An 18,150-nucleotide genomic window follows, 5' to 3' on the forward strand; every position below is an offset into this window, starting at 1 on the left:
TGTTACTTTTTGCCTCGGGGTCCATTTCTTCCCAATACCCCTGTCCCGTACCGCCACCAAGGCAGAGACTTGGCCGTGCATGCCATTGCTGATATCTCTCCTTGGTCCCTTTTGGCCTTGGTGCAGATGCAGAGAGACCCGTGCCAGGAGCTTGGCTCCTGCCCGCTCCAGGGGGTCTCCCACATCCGCAGCTGTCTGCAGAGAGAGGTTCAGAGCCTTTAAGAATGACTTACTTTAGACAAAAGCAGAAGAAACAAGGCATTGCTAACGCTTAGCAACCTCTTGTCCTAGCCTGCCTTTTTGCTCAAAGTTTTGAGAGTCATGTTAGCTTTAAAAGGGGTTGTTAATCTTGCAGATGTTCTTAGCATGCAGTATGGTGAACAACACCCTGAATGTGCCACCGAAACTTAATGACCTGGAATGTGAACATGGCTTTTTCAGTAAGGATGGCAAGGAAGAATGGCTTTCGTTTGGTTCTGACACTGGTAAAACTTCAGTCCCCTTCACAACCCTTGAGTTCAGTGGTTTGGAGATCAGCTTTACTAATCTAGTGCATTGTTTCCATACGTGTCACAAAATCCATTCTATCTTAAGTGGGGGTATAAGGAAATCTAATTGCTTTCTGGAGAATTCACCCTTTGTATGTGTATAAAACTACAAAATTGCACTAACTGCTATATTAAAAGTAAATAAATAAAAGCCCAACGTTTTTACTAAGGATTGAAAAAGGACTGAATCCAGATGTGTAGCATTAGCAGTGCTAGGCAAGAACAGAATGAATTTTTAATCTCTTCTGTCTCTGTATTGCTCAGAGATTTTCTATGTACAACACAAAGCTACAAAAAATAAAAAGTTTTCCAGAAACTGCGCTTCAAATTTTTGCTGTACTATAGAAGCTCATGAAGGACAACATTACAAGTCCTAATTTGCCTGCCTTATAGACACATTTCATTGTATTAATATTTTCTTAAACTTCCAGTTGCATTGCTTTGGCTTTGGAGTTTGTTATAGGCAGTCCTGTATCCTGAGTTCTGTTCAAGTTTAAACTTATGTAAACTATTGACAGCACATGCAATGCAGTACTTATCTATATTTTGCTGTTTTAGTATGAATATGTACTCTGATGCCAATTTACAAAAATCTGTTGTAAACGCTTATTGTGTAACAGTAACCAATAGTGGCAATTATATGTCATTCTAAAAGCTGCAATACTTATACAATAAATTTTACAATACTTTGGAAAATTTGCCTTCACCTTTTGCTTTGTTACCTACAGATCAGAGTTTGCCAACACAATGTAATTTAAAAAGCTCTTCCTCTTTTCTTCTCAAATATTGGAAAATGAATATTCTCGCGTTTTGATATTTGTGTATTTTGCCCCCTTCCTTGTTAAGTAGCCTTCTGAATTACAGGCCAACGTATGTATTGACACAATGTGTTTTGTTTTTTTTTTTCCCGTGAAGCTGTAGCTGGTTCCTGGTGTATTTGCATGCTAGATCCGTGTGTGTGTGTGTGTGTGCGTGTACAATTCTGTTTTCTTTTGAGTAGATCAGGTGTCGCAGCTTTAATTCCAGAAGAAGCATTCCTGTTTTGCACCAATATTTACAACACTTGCGATCCTGCCTTTCAGACAAGAACACCACTGATGGTCAGAAGGTCTTAACTTGAATAATCGTCAATCAACAAGAACTGTGTAGATTGACTCAAATCCTAAGCACAGAAAATTTGTGTGACTTTTTTCTTTCTGAGACTGTGGTCAAATTGCAGTGATCACATTAAAATGATTGAAAACTCAACTGTTTGCAGGGGGTTTTCTTTTTCTATTTCGGAAGGATTTCCTGGAGATTCACTTGCCTTTGGCAGACCTTGGGTTCCCTCTTGAGAATGAGAGGCCTGTAGGAATCCCTGCGCTTTGACAGGAGGCCCCTCCAGCTGCTTTGGGTGGCCACGTGGAGGAGAGTTGGCCTTGATGTGGGGAGCTGGCAGCAGCAGGAGCTGGTGGCAGCCCAGCTGGGGGCCACTTTGCCAAATGTCTCTGGGGATGGCTGCAAGCAGCGTAATTGCAGGTCAGGAGCAAGAACCCCAAATCCTACCCTCTGGCCCTGGGCCTGGGGCTGTGCCACTTACCTCCCAGTCACGGTGTGTTTTGTGAAACTCCTGCTGTCCTTGCTGCTGGAAAGCCAGCACCGGGGGGGCACCGTGCTGGAAAGAGCAGGATTAGGTTGGAATTCTTTAATGTTTTAAATTAAAGAAGAAAATGGCTTTTGTTTAAAGCCATGCTGGTGCCTGGCTGCATTGGCAAGGCTCAGAGACTCGCCCTAGACTCTGCTGGGCTGAATACCCAAACAGGTCTGGTTTGGACCAAAATCACTCAAAATCCCTGGGTGTCAGAAGCAGCTGTACAGCAGCAGATGTGGGGTACTTGGGTTGGGGATGGCCCCCACCTGCTGTTGGGACCCCACAAGTGATGCAGCTTCCAACCCGGCACGTTCCCATGCCCTGGTGGCATCACGGAGTACTTCTGAAGATGGCGTAGTGCCGGATCTGTCACCGTTTGGTGCCTCCCAGTCCATTTACAAAACAGCAGCTGTTAATCAGGAAGCCTTTTTTCCTCTAAGTCCTGTTTGAAATGAGCAGAAACCTGCTCACTCCGTTTTACCAACTGAGCAACTTAGATGAGTGTTTGAAGCTAACATTCATAATATGTTCGCTCTCAAGATGGTGCTTTATCCCGAAGCTTGGCTCTTAAGGGTTGGATTCCTTTTTCCCTCTGGGAAGGCTGTCATAGCTGCTGAAACCTGCCCTGCTAGCAGGCCAGTGGCAGGACCAGTTACTGGTGGCTCTGTGCTGGCGGATAGCCTTTAGGAAACAAGACATGCATTTCCACATGTGTGCATGGTCCAAAATACACAAATCACTGCCTTGCATGGGGTCGAGCAGGTAATGAGGCCATGATTTTATCTTCATTGCAATCGTCATCACCTCTGCTCCTACCTAGAGCCTGCTTGCAAGCACTGCCACTAACAGCTCAAAATACAGTGGGATCTCTATGGGGCCGTGAAGTGCTCATGGAAACTCAGCCCCTAATCCTAAAAGCACACAGATGTCTCATTTCATGCCCCATGAGTAACACAGATAAAAATTCAAATGGCTTGCTCAGAGCATAACACCACGAGTGTGACCCCAAGGGACCAAACAGCAAGGCCAGGAGATGGTGAGAAAGAGTCCGTGTGCTTGAACGTCCCAGCGCTGGGGGCAGCAAACGGGGTGCTGTGGGCTCACTGGGTGCAGTCCTGGCAGGCAGCAGGGCAGCGATGTGCTGGGGCTGTTCATGAGCATCCCAGCCACTTGCTGTCCTCTCAGTTCACCCCAAAACGCCCCAACTTCTGCGAGAGGAGCAGTGCCCCCTCCCCAAAGTCAGGCTCACAAGTACCGAGGTAGGAGCAGCCACCTTTCCCCAGGCCCACGGACTGCGGGGAAGGGCAGGGTTTTGTTTTCAGTCTCTGTTTTGGAATGACAGTTTTTTTCATTTTTGGATTCACAGCCGAAACCGACGTCTTCCCACAGAAAACGAGAACTCAGATGAAACCACATTTTCCAAAGGGGATTTTTTTTAATGAAAAAAAAAACCTACAAAAAACAAATCCAACCAACACAGTGCGTGGGAATGGGCAGAGAAATATTGTTACTAGGCTACCTTTCTGCAGCTAATAAGGTGATCTGGGGACACTGCAGCATGGCTGATTGGCAAAAGATTATTTTTAACTTTTTTTTTTTTTTTTTTTTTCCCCTGTAGCTCAGTGGAAGAAACAGTTTTGCGACTTTTGGAAACCACAAGTGGCAAAGGCTTTGATTTTAAACAGATTTCTGCGCTGCAAATTTAATAGGACTTCAGCAAGGAGATTCAGCTTCACCCTGCGCTTCCAAGACTGAGGCCCTTTTTGCAGCGTTTCTGGCTCTGCTCACTGGAAGGTGCAAATTCCAACTTCAAAGCATCCAAACTTCACAGCAGCTTTTTTTTTCCCCTTTTTTTTGTCTCTGTATTTTATCCGCCTGTCCTAACCCAAACCTTGGCTGTTTCGCCTTCCTCAAGGCACTGTGCTAGCCCACCCATGCCAGCCTTTCATCGGGGCTGCTGTGCCCGGCAGCAGCTCCGTGCTGGGGACAGGGGACATTTCCCCACCTGGCCTTAGCACTGGGGCACGATGCCCCAGCAGTGCTTGTGCTGCTAGATGTGATGGGGCTGGAAAAGCTCTGCCTGAATCCACTTTGGTTGCAGGCTGCTGGAGCAAACTGACATCGCACACCCTCTGCCCCTGCTTGGGAGCGCTGCGGCAGCTCGGCCCTACAGCACAGGATGTGTGGGGCTGGGGCCAGGCAGCACGGCTGGTCCTGCACAGGTGAGCACAATCCCACCCTGCCCTGGAAGGCAATTTAAGCTGCCCCAGTGATTAGAAGGCTTGTTGGATCCTCTGAAACAGCAGTCTTCTCTATGCTGCTTCTTTTTGTGGTGTGCTTGGGATTTATGGCATTTTTTAGGGCGTCCTGAAGCTCAGCTCTGCAGGAGCATCACAGGCAGCTTTGAGTGCATTGATTGCCTGTGGCTGCTCTGGTGGCGTTGCTGGTTCCTGGGGGCTGAGTGGGGCCAAGCTGGCGGCTGCTCTGCTCTGCAGCATTCCCCCTGCTTCAGCATGTGGTGAGCCCCTGCTCAGGTAGGATTAAAAGTGCCTGTGTGAAATTTGGATCTCTATCTGAGCTAATGGCTCTGGACCAGGCAGAGGAGCCGTGATATAAAGTACAGAAAGGCTTAGGAAGACAGAAAGGTGATGCAGTGCTCTTGGAGTGGGTTTTGAAATGTGGGGAGATGTGGGAGAGGCTCTGTTGCTGGTCGGGATTCATTGCTTGTCAGCTCCTGGTGGGTGCTCGGCCCCTTCCTTGGGCTGTCCTGGCTCCTGGCTCAAACACAAGCGGCTGCCTTGAGACTGATGGCTGGCAGCAGCGATAAATCATGATCGCAGCGGCTAGCGGTGAGTTCTGGGTGCCAGTCAAGAAGCAGTCTGTCGGAGCAGTTATGCCCTGCAATGGGGAGCCTGGGCAGAGAGCAGTTAGCTCAGTGTGGCTCTGGGGAGTTGCGTTTGGTTACGGGAGTGACTGAAGTAGGCAGCCACTGCCCTGGTGCTGGGCACACTGCTAACGAGCAGCCTGGTTTAATGAGGAGTCTGGGGGATGAGGCAGCCCCCCCATGCTGCTTGCCAGGCCCTGGCCTTCCCCTTCCTGCTGTGGCCTCTCTGCTCTCAAGATGTAAATGGGAGTGTTTTCACCTTCTGGATGCACGCCCTGAGCCTGGGCACATCAAAAACACCGTAAGGTGAATGTGCCTGACCCAGGGTTAGGGTGCCACCCTGGGGACCCCTACAGTCCCACGGGGGGGGGTCACTGTGCTGTCACAGGTGGGTAAGCTCCCTCTGTCACAACGTGCCCCTGAGGAGGGGGGGCTGTGGCTATAGATCCTTTTCTGACACTGAAGCGTTGAGTTAAAGGTCTTGGCGCAATAATGACAGCAGTTTTGTTTATGGTCCCCTAAGATGGGTAAGGATTAGGCGTCCGAGCCCTTTAGGAGCTCTGGAATAGCCATGTAAGATCACCTTCAGGGTGCTTTGTGTCCTTTTAGGGAAAGACTGTGGGGTTTGGCGTAGGCAGCAGAGCTGGTGTGGATGTGAGGAGAGCTCGGGTGGGTTGTGCCTCGGGGTGAGCACACACTGGTGGCTTCCTCACAGGGGATGACAAGCCTTAAGCACATGCTCACACCAGAGAGCTTGTTAGTGCACTTGTCCATCACAGAGCACACACAGATTTTCTCTTGAATCCCAGATCAAAGCTCTGTGATATTCAAATGAGGAGAATCAGGCTAAAAAACAAATCATGTATGACCATGATGGGCCCTACTGCTTTCTTCCTCACCCCTATTTCTGCCTCTGGAGAGCTGCTGTTTCCCTCTGCCCAGCTGCACGGCTCTGTTGTTTTTTCCCAGCCGAGGGGGAGGAAGGTTTGATGTTCCCTGAAGTGCTTGGGCAGCTCTCCTGTGGGTGGGGTAGGAGCTAAATATAACCTGGGGAGGGAAAACAGGGGCGTGGGGCAGGAGCGAGAGGTCTGTTTTCCTTCTGATCTCTGAGCCCTGTTATGTTTCATTGCTCTGCAAACAGGAGGTCTGGAAAGCTTCCTCTTTCTCCTGCACCACTGCAGGTCAGCTGGGAGTGTAGTCCCCACACTGGAAGAAAAACTTACTAAATATGTCTATATCTACAGTAACACTGGAAGAGTGGCATGAAACTGCACCTCTATTTACCTTTTCCAGGGTAGATTTTACTGTAAATGTTCAAATGAACTACTTGTATAAACAATTTCTGCAAATTTGCACAGTGCCTGTATGTACTTGCACCTTGCTGGTGAGAACTTACATCTGTTGAGTAACCTACAATGGGGAAACAATCCTTTATTGCAGAAAAACCTACTGAAGGCAATGCAGGCAGGTGCTTTCTGTGCACCACATCTCGAGGAAAGTGAGGCATGCCCAGTATGTTTGCTCTGCATGTACCTACAAGGATGCGATCCCACTGCCTACAGCCTGGCAATGCTTCAAAGGAAGCCCTGCCATCGCAGGGAGCGTGGTGTTTGAGTAGCTGCACCAGAGAACAAAGGTGCTGTGTCAGGAATGTAAGTGAGGCTCCTTGTGCCGTAGAAAAGGCACGACATGAAGTGAGGCTTTAAGGAAGTGGACTGACTCCTTCAGTCTGTTCAAGCTTGCTCAGCTCTCCTGATTTCTCAGAAGATGCCTGACTCTTTAGGAGGTTTTCTGCCTGGAAATGAAGTCTCAGTGTCATGAACAAATGTGACCAGTCGTGAGCAATTGCTGTAAACAAATGTGAGTTTGGAAAACTGACTTTGCCTTTTCTCTTGAAGTCCTGGTTTATGGGAAAACGAACTGGTTTCACTTTCCTGTTCTGGCTTCTAGTGCCACCTGCACTGGTAAAAGCACAGCCACGAGTAGCTGCTTCTGTGTGTGCTGACCACGCATGGGGCTTCCTCTGGTCTTCAGCTCTTGGATCAGTTACAGGACTTGAGCAAATGGCACAAATGCCATCTGACACAGGTTGCTTTTAAATAAGTTCTGCACCTGTCCTACACAGGAAAACAAATCCTAACCCCTGGGGTACTGCATCACATTGTCCTCCACCACCACCAGCCATCTGTGTGTGCTGTCCTCTGATTTTGGGTTCTCTCTAACCCAGGGCATGCAGAGGGGATGTCTGAGTGAGCTTGTCCTGGGGCCTCACCCTCACCCTGACCATGGCCGATCCTGGCAAATGTGGAGAAATAGCTTAAACTCTGTTACTTTTTGAATCAGACACAACAAAAATGTTCTTTCCTTCCAATTTCTCTCTTGAACCTTAGATCCATGTGAGCTGGCAAGTGGCTGTGATGTGCAGGGAGCTCAGGTCGAGGGTTCCTGCACATTTGGGATGAGGTTTGCCACTTCTTTCTTCTCCCAGTCTGGTTACTTCAGAGCTGTGTGAGCTTCCCCATTATTTCTTGTCTCTCAAGGATCAAGGTTCAGCTGCAGGAATATCCCAGTTCCCCAGCTCAGTGCCCTACTGGCAAACTGACAGCAGCACTCCCCATCACTGCGACCCCAGTCTGTGCGTCCTGGAGATGCTCCTTTATTCTCCAGACTTGGCGGAGATGCAGGGTGGCAGCACAGGACTTGAGTGGAATCAAAATTGCATTTTAATTGTAAACATTTGTCCAGAAATTAATGTTTCTGAACTAATGTTCCTCTCCAGCCACTGCATTCAGAAACAAATGACTCTTGCTAATTGATTTTCCCCCATATAGCGGGAAATGTACTTGTAGAAAATCATCCAAGCATAACTGAAAATTCCCCCTCTTTCAGCAGGTATCCACATCATCACTCAACTGATGCATTTGCTTGTCCTCTGGCAGTTATCACCTAGGAGTTGCATGGCTGTCTGTGGGGGAGGGTTAATTTTTCCTAACTTTTGTTTGTTGAGCTGAATTTTGTGACAAAAATCAATATATACACGGAAGCCTGCTTAAGTTTGCTTAGAGTTCTGAATAAGTGTACCCACAGGGGAAATGATGTTGATGGCTTCCTGCTTTGGTTGGAAAGGTGTATTTGGTGTTTTCACACCTGATTTCAGCAATGCCACCACTTGTCCCAGTATGTAAAACAGTTTTGAGGAATATCCAAAGGCCTTTAGCAGCCCATCACTGGCTCCTCCCGCAGTGGCCAAGCTCATTTCCAAAGTCCTGGTCTATGCTGTGCCAAGCCAACTGTCTTGAAACCCTGGAAGCAAAACTTGGAAACTTATCTGAGCTGTAAAACTGAAACAGACCTATTGCATTCTGCAGATGGTGGATGCTGAGGGGAAGGCAGGGAAGCTAAAAACCTGCTTAGGAAGAAAGGATGATACAGTTGTGTTCAGAGGCTGCTCGAGGACCAAATTCCACCTTTGGGTACCCATGTAAGATTTGTATGTGATATGAGGTTATAGGATTTGTCTTGCACCGGGAGTGACTGCATGAGCAACGTTTGGGGCTCCTTTGGAGGCTGGGGCTTCCAGGCAGCAGCTTCCCAACCATGGATTGACCTCTGATGTCTGGGCCTTGGAAATGCTGAACCCCAGGAGTGTGGGGTGTATACATCTCTAGCAAGCATACAGCTTGCAACAACAGCTTGTGGTGCCTCTGATGGTACGAGTCCACCCTGCTTCACACAACTTGCTTGCTGTGCACCTTCTGTGGCAGCCCATGGCCAGCCCTAGCAGTCATGTAGTGCTTTCCAGTGGCTTTCCTCTGATGCTTTGACCTCTTCTGTCAGCCTGAATAGATGAACGTAATCCGGGTTTGTTCAAAAGAAATTTTGTGGTGGAGCTTCTCTTGAAGATCAGATAATCTGCTTTTATTTTGATGTTTTTTAATAAAGCTGCATAACAAAGGGTTTCCTCATTCCACTGATACTGACTGTAATGTGCTCGCAATAATTAATGCCACTACTAATGGCAGATTAGAATTCTGCCTTAATTATATCATTAAGATACATTTCATGCATTTAATTGTTTTTGTAAAATGACAGCTAAGCTCTCCTGCCTCATATTTCCTATTTCCTGATTCAATTACTTCACATGCAAGGGCAACCTGCTAGTAATGGTGTTTCACAGCTTTTGCTTTCCAGGGGAAATCAAGTGGTTTTTGGTTAGATATGCCAATACATTTCAGGTTAGAAACACTTCCCTGTGCTGTTTGTCAGTGTTGGTGTTGAACAGATGCACTGAACTCTCTTCTCCTTGCTGGCCTACATTTCATGAAAAATAGGAGTCGGGGGGGAGAAGCATCAAGGCAGGCCTGGGAAGACCAAGAAGGTTTAAAATCAACCCTAACACATGTCCTGCTGCATGAGGGGGAGGTGAAGTTTAGCTGAAGCGTACCATGTCTGGCCCAAAGGATCAGGGACTTATGCCTCAGGGACTTGGGCCTCAGGCCTCAGCAAGACTGACCTGTGGGCCCAGGGAATCACTAGCAAAAGTTCTTGGTCTCAGTAACACAAAATGCAGCTGGTGGAGAGGAGCTGGCAGCTCTGAGCAGGTGGCATCCCCTGCTGTGATGAACAGAGCTCAGCGGTGAGAAGAAAGGCTGGGACTTGTATTTGTCCCCCAGCTTTGAAGCTGGTTTAACTGGCGCAAGGCAGTGTGACCACACCAGGCGGGGTCTGCAGCTCTGGGCCTTCCTGCGGGGCAGCAACAACCAAGAAGTTCAGGACTTTTTACCCCCTGGACATGTGCAAAGCTTTCTGCCTTCTCTCTGAAATAAAATCAGCCTCTGTCTCAGCAAGGCCAGAGCCACTTGCCCACAGTGAGGCCAGTCTTCTGATGAGGCATCTAGAAGTCATACGAATCCGTGTGGCCCACTGTGGTCCAAAATAAGCCCTAGCACTCATAGCAATGGTGACGTGCATGCATGTGTTTTGGATGAGTAAATGCGGTTTTCACTGGACAGGAATTTGTTACGTTTGCAATTCCCAGCTGCTCAGAGGGATGGGAGTGGTGCGCGCACTCTGCTCTTTGGGCCTTGTTTGACTGCCACTCCCTCACAAATCTGTAGTCATTGTTGTATGACTGCACAAAAGCAAAATTCAGGACAAGTGGTTAGGAAACAGGGAAATCTGACTATGGTAATTGCTATAGAAAATATCGTTAAGTTGCCTTGAGGGGGGAGATATCTTTTTGCTTGAGCATTGCTACTGGATTTTTGGACCATCTGAGAACAGTCAAAACTCCCTGTAAGGCCATCTGGATTGTTGCTGCTGTTTGCATTACAAAGCCAGATGCCAACCAAGTGTTGTACATGCTATTTGATCAAAAGAAGATATTCAAGTGGATTTGTGCAGATGACAGAGGGAGAACATCCATGCCATGCAACAGATGCAGCAACTGGTAAATACCTCAAATCAGTCAGCATTGAGTGCTTTCCAAGCTCAGTTCTCCTTAGGTTGGAGACCACTGACTACTCTTCGGTACTCTTCGGTTTTCTTACTGGTGCTAAGAGCTATCACTGGATTTATCTTTAACCTTTATGGCTGGGGAGCAGGGGGCTGGGTCTGAACTGCCTGTGCTGTGGCAGGGGAAGAGGATAGCAGGTGAAAGGAGACTGAAGAAAACACTGAGCCCTCCCTTTCCACTCTGTGTAAAATATGGCTAAGTATGAGACACCATGTGCTTTTGGCCTTGTATAGGGAGGAGACACTATATAAATCAGTATTTCTATCAGAAAAAGAATCCTGAGTTAAATAGAGTTTCCTTCTGTCACCAGATAAGTTGCACTTGCCTTCAGCTCCTTCCCACTAAGCTAAATGGCACTCTGAGAAATTAGAGACACACCGGATACCAGAGAGCTGAATAAGCGATGTGAGGGCACTGATCTGGATTTCCACACTATGGGAAGTACCATCTTGCATCCTTCTGTTAAGAAGCTGAATTTCTAGTTCAATTTTGCTTACAGGTTCTGTCTGTAGCATTTTGTCATTAAATAGCTTCCTCCCCGTACCCCTCCTTCTTGTGATTATTAGTAACAAATTTTTCAGTTTGTGTTTTATTGCAGGTTATCCACCAAATCTGGGGACAAAATAGACAACCATTAATTGTTTTCTCAGAATAAACCAATATAAATTCTCAATGTGGCCATAACAACAATGGTTGTTTCCCTGTGTTAAAATACTCAGGTAGGAAATGACGAAATTATAAATTAAAATAACAGTAATTACTCTCTGCAAAGGTTTTCGTTGCTACACTCAATATCTTCTTTGAGCCCTTCCGTGAACGTAAGTCACCATAAGCAAAAATAAAACTAAAAATTCGTTTTCCTAGAGATTGTTGCGTTACATCTGTTGTGTGGGAAATAACTCTTTTTGTTTTGTTTGGGATTTCAGAGTGGTTTGTGGATGGGAAATTTCAAACCAATACCATCAGGAGAAATCAACTGCTTTTATTTAGCTAAATTTGAAATGTTACATGATATTATGAGTATTTTTGTATACAGTGTGTGTATACATATGTATACACACCTTGAGATCAATATTAATATAGAAACAAGACATTTACTGTATCAAAATGAGAAGAAAACATCAACATAGTTCTTCACACTTTCCTACTGAAAAATGCCAAATCGTGCATGTTGTCAAACTGCCGGCAACATATTGAGCTGGGTGCAGCTGAGCTGAGCCCAGGCTGTGCTGTGGGGAAGGGTATTCATAGAATCATATCCCTTCCTGGGCTCAGGACCCTCAGTGCTGCTCACAACTGCCTGGTACTCGGAGCACAGGGAGGGGGCTTCGGGAGGTCTCTCGCATGGTTCCAGCACGTTTCGGGTGGTTGACCCCAGAGGGTTGGGTGCAGGTCCCCGTGCCGATGGACACCCAGGAAATGCTGCAGAGGATTCAGTGTCTGCCCTGACACTGAGCTCAGTTGCACAAATGCATGAGAAGCCTGGCAGTCCTGGGGTCTCCCTCTTCTCTTTCTTCATGCAGACCTTTGCAGCTTCTCTCTGTAGGAGGTTTGACTACTACAATGCCTTCACAGTCCTTCCCTGGAAAGTGAGAGACCATTGCATGGAAAGGATGTTTTTAGATTGAGTGAGCAATAAAAAGGGGAGGAATAAGTACAAAATACAATGTGACACCACCCTCCTGCACTACTGCAGAGCCCGCGGGTGAGATACCTTCCCCAGCTCCTCCCTTCCAGCAGGAACAGGCACCTCCTGGGGAAGAGATGGGCTGTCCCCATGAGCTGTCACCAACACAGGGCTCTGGAGAGCGTCATCAGCAGATTCAAGAACCAAATGTGTGTTTTGGGTGTTTCTGACCTGGATTTGGGGCTGGAGGAGGCAGGCAGGAGCTCGAGGGGGAGCTGCCCAGAGCTGCTCTTGGGGCATGGTCCAGGCACCAGCTCCATGTGGCCACTTAATACTTCCCCCTGCTCCTTAGCTCCTTGTTTCACCTTAATCTATTGAAATGATTCCCTTATGAACTAGTTCCTGATGTCCTTATTAACCAAGGAGTAATTAATTATTAATTAAGCAGCCTGGGCTATTTATTAATTCAACTTGTTAATTAAGTTTAGGACATTAACGAGGCAGCTTGTTAATTGAGGTGCTGGGGGAAGGCAAGGAAGGGGAGGCAGCGGTGGAGCAGGGAACATGGCTCCTTGTTGAGCTGTGGGTTTGTGGGATCTTCCTGGGCCTGCTATCATCGCCCCACAGCAATCCGTCCAGAAGAGCCACCAGGACCTGCAGGATGTTTTCTTAGTGATTTACACAGGGCTGAGCCATGCTGGGATGGGGACTGCACCAGCCTGACCACGGGGATGTAGGTAAGGATAGCTCAGAGGTGTGGGTGGTGATGGGGAGCTGTGGCCTCCTGCTTTCATTGGCCTAACCGAAATTCACAGATAGGAAATGTGCTTGTTGAAATGACTTCTGCCCAAGTTGAAAGATGTGCAGTTTAGAAACAATAATCAGAGCCAGAGATAAACAAGGGCCCTCTGCTTCTCCAGAGACTTTGCAAAGAGAAAGAGCACCATATCTCTTTCTGGGAAGCTGTTCTGAGGTCAGAAAGAGCAGAAATAGGGAGTCACATTCATCCTAGTTGAGTTTAAGATTTGCAATATTATGCAGATGCTGAAAAACCAGTGCCACAGACAGGCATGTTTCCAGTGACAGCTACCAAAACCCAGCAACGCTTGCTGCCCTTCTCATCATTGCTCACCAGGTTTTAGAGGCCATGACTCAGAGCAGAAATCCTCTGACTAGTTTTTGGGGGTGGGTTCTTGGCTCAGGGTGGCAGGAAGGTCCTAGGCTAACCACCAGTGAGGCGACCGTTGCAGCTGCAACCCTGACTTTCGATACTGGTGCAGCCCTCTAGGTAAAAGAGACTCAGGGTATGTGAGGGGAGTGCACTACCTACTAAGAAAGGCTTTAAAACAGCAAAAAAAGAACTCCTTAAATGTTAAAGTTTTGTGAGATAACCCCATGCTGACATCTTACTGGTATCTGGTAATCAGGAGTGGTGGGGTAATTTTGGGATGGTTTCTCTGAAGAGCTTGTTGATGGGCCACTTCTTGGCAGGAAGGCTCCAACGTCACTGGGTTTGTTCCACTGCTACTGCCATTCCCCGGGCTCGCTGAAAATAAAACCATTTCTAATAACTTCTGAAAGTTTCTGAAAGGAGCTGGGGGAGGGGGAGAGCTAATGAGGAAAACACACAGCGTTAGAAAGAGAAGTGCATTCCCTGACGTCAACAGCACAAAAAAAAATTTTTTTTTTGAATATTCATTTCTACGGAGATTTTCCATCCCTATAATTAATTTGTCACAAATACACTGACAAAGCACTTCTGGTGCTGTGATGAAGGCTAGAGGCAGAGGTGTACTCAGCTTCTTTTTGAAGAAAAATAACCAGCTATCAAACAACTTTAAACTCCTAAAGCTTTACCAGCCTGATCTTACGGCTTTCATCAAAGAGCGCTACTCGCCCTCAAAGACAGCTAAAGCTATTGAAAAATCGTTATATGGCTTTACTTTTGGTTGATCAAATCTCTTTCTGGTGTACTGGCCTATTATCTGCAGCAGTGCTTGGATTCAGGAAGGCTGGAGGATGGCTGTGGCTTTTTTCCCCTGCATTCCTCCCATCCCAGCCCCGCTGAGCCTGGGTGCACAGCACAGCCCGGTGGGCCTGGGGTGCCCCCTGCCCCTCGGCTGCTGTGATAGACGTGGGGGTTTTGTTTGCTTCAGGTGGAGAGGGAAGAAGAGAGTGAAATTTTTAAAATGCCCAGGACTTAGTGCTGGTGGCTTTCCCCTCTGTTTTTGGGGGGAGCAGTGACGTTGGGTCACCGGGACTCTCACCTGAAGTAAAAGATCCCTGACAGCACCAGGCAGCAAATCGATGCCGAATGTCTCCAGTGGCTGACAGGTAACGACATCTGCCTTGTTAGGTCAGACCTCTGCTCCCTGCCAGGAGGGATCGGTTGGGTTGGGGAATTACTCCTCAAGGTTCCCTCCTTTGTCTCCCTACCTCAGAGCCCGTACTGCACGACTAAGGGACAGACACCCTCGTGGGCCCAGATCCGTGGGACTACTTTCTGATGGGAGAAGGATGAGACCCGACTCTGTAGCCATTACTCACACCAAGCAGTACTCGCTCAGTAAGTCTGTTCGTGTAAATAAGTCTTCGTTGACGTGAGTAATGGTGGCAGATTCTGGCCCTGAGTTATTACACAAAACTATCTCGGGCTCAGGAGAAAGCTGCATGACTCAGAGCTAGCCTTAAAAATAAAAGTTTTAAATCCCAAGTTATAATGTGCCATTTGGCTCCTGCTAAAGTTGGTCTAAAAAGGCTGCGCTGAATAATAAAAATGATCAAGCTTTTGATGTTGAGTTGCATGTTCAAGCATAAAATCCAGCCTTGATGAAGCTTAGCCTGGCTTATTTCACTCAGGCAAAGACACTAAACAAGAACCTTACGCTATTTCTCATTTAGAGGAAATGTCTGTGCATTAAAAAAAAAAAAAAATACTTGACAGATAAGTAATTAGGAAACATCTGGCCAAACCAAAGGCAACAGAAGTGATTCCAATCAAAGGTGGCTCACTGAAAGCTTTTCATCTTGACTCCAACAGAAACGGCAAACTTAGTGCTTAAAAAAAAATCCAGCTTTCTGATGAAGTGTTAAAAAGGCAGACAGCGAAAAGTGCATATACAGACACCCAGCACAGGAGGCTGAACACAGGAGGAGAAAAATACTGGGCTGCGCATATGCGGAGGTGTGTGCCAAGGGCCCTGAGGCAGGGCCAGTGCTTTGACACTGCTGCAGTGTCAGCTCTGATGGACTCCCCAGTCCGTCCCTGGTGCCATGACAGACACCTTGTTGCGAAGGGTATGGCCGTGGCTGCCTTGCAAGCCCCAGGACCGGCACCAAGCGGCACGTCCTGCCTGTGGGCACCTCTAGGGCAGCAGGGGTGAGGCTGCTGCTGGTGCCAGGCTGGGTTGCAGGAGCTGAGGTTGCTGCAGCCCTGGCAGCTGTTGCAGCATTTATCTTCCTCAAAGCTTCATTCTAGCTACACACAGAGCAATGGCATATTCTTATCGGGAGTTGGGGTGAGCGATGCTCCCTTTCAATAGGCTCTGTTTTGCTTGGCGTGATGGTTTGAAGATCTTTTCCGTGCATTTAGTGAGCAGCAATGTTTTGGAGGCTCTGTTAAAAGAAATACCTGAATGGTTTGTCTGCTTCCCTCCACTAATTGTGCTGGAAGGACTTTGGTGCGCTCCTCAAGAGGCGATGTTTTCTGATAACACCTTGGCTGTTGCAGCTCCTGTTAGAAATTGTCCCCCATGTTTTTTTAAATTTTGGGCAAGCTTCATTTTGGAGTTTTGGGCAAAGTTTTAGTTTTATTTCTCTTTCTCCCTGGCAGGTCTCTGCGGGTCTAGCCTCCGTGTCCATTCCCTCGTGGTGCTCCCACACGGTGCCTCGGCAGAGGCTTTGCAGGCACTCAGCGTGACGAGGATGGCAGGAAGGAGAGGATCGGTGCTCCGACACAGCAGCCATTTTAAGCTGCTTCTTCCACAGCTGGAAATCATTGCGATAGCATCAGCTGCCAAGGAGAGTTATGAGAGTTGGCAGGATTCAGAGGGAAAGAGGTAGCAGCTAAATCACTTGTGAATAGCAAGCGCTTCAAAGGCAGAGCGCGGGGCCCCGGCTGGTGGGCGGGTGCTGTGCCGGGACGCATCCGGACCCAGCAAGGGTGCTGGGGGCAGCACGAGGCTCCGAGCAGGGTGAACGGCACCCGCAGGGCCTGACCTGCTCTTTGTGGCCCCAACAGCGTGTCCCCAGCCACAGGCAGCTGGGACACCTCGCAGCTGGAGCTGATGCATTATTCAGCAAGGAAATAAGTGCTCTGCAACCCCACCGCAAAAAAAACACTCTATAGTGCAAGGATAGGAAGCATACAATATATTCCTCTCCAAATTAATTGCTATTATTTTGATTAAAACACATTATCATATAAATATTTGATTAAGAATGTGATTAAATCTTTCTTGCTTATGAACTGTGACAACTTTAAAGTCTAACCTTTTATAGCTTGGCACCACATCATTATTTTGCTCATTAGCTACGTTTAATAATTCGATCTCATAATATGCTTTGCCATTTGGAACCTGCCTTTGTGTGCCAAGTTCAAATCGATGCTGTTAGTTATTTGTGCCACTGCAGATAATTAAACAAAAATTAAAAGCTAACCTTGCAGTCTGGCTGCGGGTGGATCGGCGTTTGAGCACAAGTCAGCGGAGTTTGTTCTGCTGATGGGACCTGCGTGGGAAGGGGGGGGTCTGAGGCATCTCCTGGGGCACAGCAACTGCAGGCACGTATGGAGGAGCCCAGCCAAGAGCTAACCTCCAAGGGGAGACATTTTATATTCCCCCAGGAACAGAGGTAGCTGCGCGTAAGGCTGATGCCCACCCACCCTGAGTCCTTCTGGGGGCTCCAGGCAGCAGGAACAAGGCTTGTACATTTGGACAAAGCTGTGTACTGTGGGTTCCCCTTGCCCCTCAGCAGGATTAGGCCCTCGCAGGCAGTCTGGATGCAGAATGATGCTTCTGTCTCTCCCAGCTTACTCCAACCAGCCAGAGCCCACTTTCCTAATTTAAACCACACACAAAAGCTTGCCTTACATGGTCACGGATGCTATTTTTAGGTTTGCCAATTAATCCAGCTCCATTTGAGCTGGATTAGAAATCACATACCCCCTTAATTATAGGTGTATAAACTCCAGACTGGCAGCTGTTTTGACATTCTCAGCTGGGAAATTTGCCCTAAACAGCCGCCCCCTCCCTGAGCGGCTGCGGGAGCGCGAGCCCGGTGCTGCCTGCCTTCGTGCCCATCTGCTGCGGTGGCACCGCGCCTGCTCTCGGCGCGCTTGGACGCCTGCCCTGGGACACAGGTGCCAGGCAGCGATGAGCTGAGATGGGCAGCCTCCCTCTCCCTCTTTTTTTTTTTTTTTTTTTTCCCTGCAGGAAAATCTCCTCTGTGTCCCCCAGGCCTTTTCTTTCCGCTGCAGACATCTGCCAAAATGAGGCCTGTGCAGGCGCTTTTGTGGTGAGGTCTCTGCTGGGGGGGCATGGGAAGCACGTGCCCCACGTTTTGGGCAGTGGGACTGGCTCCTGGCACTGCAGGACACTGAGCAGAGCTGGTGGCTGGGCAAACCCTCACTGTCCCCACACATGGGGACTCAGAGCATGGGCTGTTGCTGCTGCTTTGGGCATTGCTCTGTGCAGCTCTGGCCATGCCAGAGCACCTGGAACTGCCTGTGGCACCTTTCTGCACGCACATGGATAACACAGGCAGTTGTGCTGGGCTGTGAGGGTGCCGTGCGCTCCCCAGGGGCATGGAGCGGGCAGAGGCATGTGGGCAGCACTGGGAGCCCCGCAGCCACTGCTCTGGGTGCATGAGCAGCGGCATGCTGCCCCTCGCCCCGGGGATGGTTCCTCTCTGGGGAAAAGGAAGAGTGAGGGAGGAAGAGATGGGCTA

At 48.2% G+C, this 18,150-nt stretch overlaps 1 protein-coding gene and 1 long non-coding RNA gene across 3 annotated transcripts in view; both read left to right on the top strand.

Moving 5' to 3' along the window:
• PMEPA1 (prostate transmembrane protein, androgen induced 1) overlaps nucleotides 1-1,722 on the top strand; it is a 45,131-nt gene extending 43,409 nt beyond the window's left edge. The window contains exon 6 of the transcript XR_007708930.1: nucleotides 356-1,722. The gene's annotated coding sequence lies outside the window, so the exon portion shown is untranslated. The remainder of the gene's footprint in view (nucleotides 1-355) is intronic.
• Nucleotides 1,723-10,173: 8,451 nt separating this feature from the next.
• LOC118248887 (uncharacterized) lies at nucleotides 10,174-16,810 on the top strand. Of its 2 annotated transcripts, none has more exons than XR_004778888.2 (3): nucleotides 10,174-10,511; nucleotides 14,646-14,770; nucleotides 16,037-16,810. It is a non-coding gene; the product is annotated as an uncharacterized LOC118248887 (long non-coding RNA). The 2 variants fall into 2 exon arrangements; XR_007708898.1 differs by lacking the exon at nucleotides 10,174-10,511 and adding an exon at nucleotides 14,215-14,538.
• Nucleotides 16,811-18,150: the final 1,340 nt, after the last annotated feature.

Source organism: Cygnus atratus, chromosome 16 (genome assembly GCF_013377495.2).
Source record: "Cygnus atratus isolate AKBS03 ecotype Queensland, Australia chromosome 16, CAtr_DNAZoo_HiC_assembly, whole genome shotgun sequence".
In the NCBI taxonomy this organism is placed as follows: domain Eukaryota; kingdom Metazoa; phylum Chordata; class Aves; order Anseriformes; family Anatidae; genus Cygnus; species Cygnus atratus.